The sequence below is a fragment of the Geospiza fortis genome, unplaced genomic scaffold (assembly GCF_000277835.1).
Source record: "Geospiza fortis unplaced genomic scaffold, GeoFor_1.0 scaffold405, whole genome shotgun sequence".
Classification (NCBI taxonomy): domain Eukaryota; kingdom Metazoa; phylum Chordata; class Aves; order Passeriformes; family Thraupidae; genus Geospiza; species Geospiza fortis.
This window is the reverse complement of record NW_005054415.1, coordinates 2,546,615-2,553,403: the sequence shown is the minus strand read 5'-3', so window position 1 is coordinate 2,553,403 and position 6,789 is coordinate 2,546,615. Positions and strand designations below refer to the sequence as shown.

The following is a 6,789-nucleotide window of genomic DNA, read 5'->3' as shown; positions in this document are numbered from 1 at the left end:
CGGGAGACTCAGCTTTTGGATCAGAGTGGCCCTGTAGGCCTGTGTTTGTACCGGGAAGGGCCGCTGGGCTGAAGCGGGAGCTGAGCTCCTGTGCCCGAGGGCGGGCAGCCCGGGCGGTGTAGGCGTTCCTCCCGGAGCGAGCGCTGCCTTCCCTGCGGGCCTGCCCCTTCAGCCCCGTCAGCCGCCGCCGCAACTGGCGCGGCTGAGTCAAAACTGGGAAGCTTTGTTCAGTATGTGGAAGGCAAGACAAGGTTGTTTGGATTTTTCTGTGTTGAAGTAGGACTTACAGGTCTGAGAGATGTTTCTTCCCTTAGGATGTTGTGATCCCATTTCCTAAAATTTCCCATATCGTGTCTCTTTTTTTCCCCGTCCGCCTCCCAAGACACACAGCACTGCAACACGTGATATTTGAAAGATGATATGTGTGTGTATTTCAGGTTATAAATGAGATTATTTTAGGTTACAAGACCAATAAAGTGCAAGCATGTATATTTTAAAGACTCAATAGAGGGGGAACTTAGGCTGGAAATACATTATGATAAGCTAAGATAGATGGGTGGTCTCTCCCACCTCCTTTTTAAAATTCCCTCTACTAGGGAAGTGGAGTAGGATTTTGTAACAAAAGGATCATCTTGGCCATGTCTGACACTCAAATTCAAAAACCATGTTGAAACAATTAAGTTGTAATTCTTGTGATTTCACTAGAAACCCCCTCACTGCAAGTCACCTATAGCCCCATTGGCTGAGAACTTTCAAAAGATTCAGTAATCCCCACTCAGTTTTGCTACCTTTGAATGATGTTGGTACAAAAGCACATGTCTGTGAGTTATATAGGAATCTGGACCTAAAGCATGAGCTTTGATAAGTATTAATTTTATTAGTGTCAGACTTTTATATCAGTGCAAAGTTGTGTGCAGTTTTTTGTAGTAAATTTTCAGATACAGGTAGTGATAGAACCACTTTTGTAGGTAGTGAAGTGTGGAAGAGAGTTACAGTTTCTTTAACTTCAGTAGTTATATCGAAAATTCTTGCTTATACCTAACCTGAAGTTCTTATGGGTTAATCCCAGAGATATGGGGAATATTCCTCTCTTTGTACACTGAGCTCTCTAGTTTTGAGAAACAATCTGTGCTGAAGTGATTGTAGGTTATCCTTTCTTGGAAATAAAGCCTGGTTTAAGTTTTTGAGGTTGAGGATGGCATGTGGATCTGTCCAGATGCAAATACAAATTTATATCTTTCTCACTTTGTTATGCTTTCTTTTAGGAAATGCTGCACTTTTAAGTACCATAACTTTTGCAGCAATGTTGCTGTACAGTTTTGTCAGATGTAATCACTTTGGAAATGCTTTCAAAAGTAACACACAATGCCATGGAGAAATCTCGTATGCTTTTAGAAATAACCCTGGAACTGGACTGCAAGGAAAAGTAATTTTGTTTAAGTGTTTGTGATTGACACTGAGATAATATTCAAAGAGGAGCTGTAACATATGTAACACATGCTTTGATGTTTGAAGTGTCCTCTCTCAAAGCAGCAGCATAACTGGTGGTTATTAGTGATTATTAAAGACATGGGTATGTTACTAATCAGGCAAATAAGTTGCCAAGCCAAATTCTAAATCTGTAATTATATTTGGCCTCCTTAAAACTAAGAGGCATGTTTGTACTATTTCTGTCTAAAACCACTGTATCTGATAAAACCAATTAATGTGGTTGGCTTTTCATGTTCTTTTTCTGTGGCCCATGACAGAAAAAATAGCTGAATGCTTAATTTCTGACACTTTGTAATGGAGATGAAACAATTCTTTCTCTTCCTTTTGAAAATTTGACCTTCTAAGTTTTCAGGACACTTTAGATTTGAAGTTGCTTTATTTTGTCACTTCAAATCATGTCATGTTGCCAGTTAAAATTGGCTTTGTGTGCATCTCTGCTGTGTTAGTTTGCTTACAGCTCAAGTATTTCTGTGGTTTTGCTGCAGCCAGTAATGGATTGCTACTGACAAAAGTTGTTTGTTTATTTGAGTGACAAGCATGTGTTGTTTTGTCTCTGTTTTTAAGTAAGTAGATTTCTCTCATACTGAAGATAACAGGTAGGTATCCATAGTAAAGTTTCTTCAGCAAATAGTGAAAGCCAGTAATGTTTGTCTGCCTGTTACTGTTCTGGAGTTTTTGAAGCCTGATTTTGATAGATCACAAACATTGTGGAGTCGTGCTGATAAAATTCTTGTTTAGCTCTTGATGCCCAAAAAAGCCTCTGTCATTTTTGACTTGTGAAAGCAAGGACAACCACATTCTAGAAAGATGTATAGTGGTAGCATCTTCCCCTTGCTACCATCATGAACCAAATTTAACTGATTCTCTGGAGGTAAAATGTCTGTTTCCCTTTGATCCCAGTTGCTGTAGCCATACTGGTGCAGGGACATATAACAGTAACCACAATAATGAACCTAGACCTGAGTGAAGCCAATGACTGCAGAGAGAGCTAATTTAACAAATTACAAGGAAGTTTGGAGGATTTTGTAAGAGCAATGCAAAAAGAGCTGAGGATGCCGAGGAGCTGGATTCCAATGGGTGTGTGTTTGCATTGCCAATTGTGCCATTGGCTGAGTGGTGTGGACATCAACATCCCAGAGCAGTATTCTCTGTCACTGACAGCATTGAAACTGCAACCATATTGCAAGTCTGCAACTGCAGATCAGTTCACTTCTATGGTCATGATAAGGAAACATTTGTTCCACATGGAGGAAAAATGTGTTCCTGTTTATTCATAAACAGTGAAGTCTGGAAATAATATTTTATCATAAATTTTAGTGATGAAACAACCAAAAGATTAAAAGCAAGACTGACTTGTTGGAAACTAAATTTCCATTAATCCCTTTTGTTTCTTTAGAACAAAACCATAAGGAGAGTTATTTATGATGGAAGAAAAAGCTTAGGCAGCACTTTTGATTATGATTGAATTAACAGATATTTCATGGGCTGTCTGTTGATTGTACCATGTTGCTTCTGCCCTCTGATGCAAGTCTCTAGTAGCATCACTGCTAATTTCCCAGTGCTCTCCTAGATGGTTCTGGATTGACTGAGGATTTATATCACCTGAAGAGTGTAACCATGGTTTTGGGGGTAAGACTGTCAAAAGGCCTTCATGTCTCTCCTTTTCCTGTTGTTTCAGCGTTACTTGACTCAGTGATCAACGTGTAATTTTCTGCACCAGAAGACAAGAAGGAAACAGCATTTGTTAAGAAGTACGTTTATATATTACACCAAAACAAATGTAGTACTTTCTCACATTAATACTTTCCTAATCTCATTTGTCATGTAGCTAAGCTTTCTGTTGCTGCAAGATAGAATCATGTTCAGATTTATGAGAATCATTCATAGGAGACTTTCTGTCTTAAAAAGTAATTTCTTATATGACAGTGATTGAAAGAAGACTAGGACAATGCCAGACAACACTGGAATGACTTCATAACCCCCAGCACCTGTTTCAAAGAGTTCCATTCATAACATGGAAGATGGCATTACTCATCCACCATTCAATGCCTTAAGCTTTTACCTCTCTTAAAATGAACAAACAATTTTAAAAACCCCAACTAAACAAAAAACCCACAGGTCCCCTTCCCACTTCCACTTGGAAATATGGCCTTAGCCCAAAGATTCCTGAAAACAACAGAGCTAGAACTTAAAAAGCTATTTGTACATGTATTAAATAGAATTGGAGCTACTGCACAGCAAAGGTTTATCTTGTGAATGGATTGAAACTGCCATGAAATTGAGAACTTCAGAGTGTAGATTGCAATCTAGTTGAAATACTATTCAGAAGTCTGTCATTTCAGTGAGTTTGCCATAACTTTTGCCTTCATTTCATATGGTGTATTGTTCTAGTCTCAGTTTAAATAACAGATGAAGAGGAATTTCATTTGAATTTTGTTATCCCTAGATAAGCCATGCCTGCTGCAGCTGATGTAACTGTGGGGGACCTGCCTGTGAGACATACAGGTCTAACTCCAGCTGGAACTGAAGGATTACAAGGTTTGTACCAGCTGCTATTTATTACAGCTACAGACTTTGATCAGTGGCTTCTTTAGTTTCTTTCTAAAAATGTTTCTGATGTTGCCACTCACAAAATTAAGTTCAAATACCATTCAAAATCTGGGTTAAATTGTGAAAGATGCTGTGACCCATTCTATGTTCAAGTTGCTTGTTATAAGAGGGGAGTTGGTGTGAGATGGTAAAAACTGAAAATGTCATTGAGCTGTAACATTCATACTTCCAGAAGAAAAGAGAATTTTTTTTCTGAATCGAGGACAAGGCCAGATCCATTTCACAAAATGGGAACCAAAAGTATTATGTGATTCTGCTATGTTACTCAGCTGCTATTAGAATGGAACAACTGGGCTTAGTCTTGTATCTGAGTAAATTTACAGAATTATGAGTTAATTTTTTCAAGCTTCAAGATAATATGTTAACTTTGGAACAGATTAGAAAGAATCCCTTAGGTAATGCTTATTTTGAGATAGCGTCTTTGGCAGAGCCTGGTTACTTGGTAAACTGTTACCTTTGTGTTGTCTAGTGTGAAAACAGGTTGCTGTATAATTTTAATTGCTATGTTTTTTAATCTGTAATAGGAAGGCAAAAGGAAGTGATTAAAATGACTATAAATCCAAAAAAATTAACAGACTTGTACAAGTGTAAAGTATAAAATTACTTGAAAAGTTGGGGGGGGATCAGTACTTCAAAATGAGTTTTGACTTGGAGCTACATGTTGTTGATTGCATTGAAGGTAATTTAAAGTTGTCTTGGTTTGGGTAGAATCATCAACTGCACAGAATATAAAAGCTCAACAAGCTAGGTAACAAATCAGCCAAGAAGAACTGGAGGACAGGTTTCTTCATGTACATGATGATCACATCTTACTCAAGCAGCATGCAAATGAGCAAGAGGAGAAAGCTAAAAGGTATGGGGGTTAATACTTTTATTTTAGCTTACAGTAATATTTTTGCCCTTTAAAATGAATTGAAAATGTTGATTTCTCTCAGAGCACTTTTTAAGCAGTAGCAAAAATCACTCTTTGAAATTAATTATTTTTAATTTCTGGTTATGTCTGTGTATGTATGTCTTTGTGGTGGACTGTATTAGATTTCCATGCACTGAGCTACAGTGCTGTCTGTCACTTTGGAGCTGGTACCTTGTGCACAGAGCTATGCTCTTAGAGTGTTCTGGGAACTGTAGAAGAGGCTGTGGAAGCCTAATGATTCATCAGGAATGTCATTCTAGAATCAAAATTGTACATACAGTGAGATTCCACCCCTGTTATTAAACTTAGTGCTGTGCTGGCAAACCAATGTGGGCTCAGCAGAGCTGGTCATGGTATTACTGCATTACAGGAGGGCTGATTAATCCAAAAGCACTGTGACTCTGTGCTCACATTGTGCTGTACTTAGTAAAGTCATGCTGCAGCCAAACAAGGTGGTGTCAGAAATCAAAAGATTCATAAAGGGGCATCTGAAAATATTGCTTCTGTAGATGGGACTACTTCATAATTTAAGTCCAAAGAATTCTTTCCTTCTGACTCAGTGTTCAGTGAGTCAGGAACAAATTGGCCAGCATGACATAACTTCCATCTTTTCTGTCAGGCTGTTGTCAAATCCAAGATGGTGGAACAAATGAAATGTTTGCTTATTCCAAAGGGATTTCCTGTGTTTCTGTTAGATGCCTTACCAAATGCACTCATCATCCACTTAGTTAGCATTACACAGAATGTTCAAATTGGAATACCTGAATTAATGCTTTATGGCACAGAAAATAAAAAATAGTGTTTGCTAGTGAAAAAACTTAACTCCTCAAGTTTAATTTCTTTTCCAGCATTCTTTGCCAGAGCCCTTTTAACTAGAAATTTGGAATGAATTTGCAGTGGAAGAGCATTGAAAAAACTCCATGTAAACAAAAAACCTGCTTACAGGCAAGTAACATTCTGTGACATCCTGAAGTTATTAGGGATTTTTTTTTGTTTCACTTTTGTTCTTTTAAGTAGAAGCTTCTGTCCACAAGTATACAAAAAATAAAACAAGTCCTTTTAAACAAATGAAGTGTGTCCTTATTTTCAGTTTTCTTTCTGGGCCTTCAAAAATAGATTTCCTGTAAACTAGATACAGGTCTCAAAGATGTGCAACCGACTTTGTAAAGTCTTGAACTTGTCTCTCTCATCAAAGCCACCTTTTCTTTCTTTATATGCCAAGATTTTTGCATTCACTTCTGGGTATGTTTTCTGTTCATGCATGTTACATCACCCCCACGTGCCCTCACTGCCTTTTGTTCTGGCTTACCAATGTTACCAAGGGGAATCAAAGGTACAACCTTTCAGATACCAAAAGCAAAATTTGTATCCTTCTAAAGACAGATGACAGCCATGACCTCTGTATCTAATTACATTCTGCAGCTAACTGTTCCTTCTCCAAAGCACACTGGAAATATTTGCCATGTATAAAATTGAGTATGGTAATGAGAACTGTTAAGTCTTTTTTTCCAGAGTACCTTCTTAAATATCTCCACCTATATATTTCAGCCACTTTAGATATGGAATATATATTTAAATCCCAAAATACTAGAAATTGTATATAATTGGAATGTTGCATATTATTAGCATTCTTTCAATAGTTGAATGTTCTGTGGAATTGTAGCTTTTATAGTTTGCCCCACCACATCCCAAATCTGTAACTTTACTTAACAGCATGCAGAGGTTCCTATATAAGGTCATGCGTTAAAAATTACATTTAAGCACCATATGGAGTA

At 37.7% G+C, this 6,789-nt stretch overlaps 1 long non-coding RNA gene across 2 annotated transcripts in view; it reads left to right on the top strand.

The window, feature by feature from the left end:
* The window catches only part of LOC115948486, an 8,008-nt gene extending 1,926 nt beyond the window's left edge, over positions 1 to 6,082 (top strand). Inside the window, exons 1-5 of one of the 2 annotated variants that reach the window (XR_004082314.1) lie at positions 1,317 to 1,426; positions 3,170 to 3,242; positions 3,938 to 4,029; positions 4,810 to 4,954; positions 5,863 to 6,082. This is a non-coding gene — a long non-coding RNA (uncharacterized LOC115948486). Of the gene's footprint in view, positions 1 to 1,316; positions 1,427 to 3,169; positions 3,243 to 3,937; positions 4,030 to 4,809; positions 4,955 to 5,862 lie in introns of those variants that run through there. The other variant, XR_004082313.1, reaches the window with a different exon arrangement.
* Positions 6,083 to 6,789: the final 707 nt, after the last annotated feature.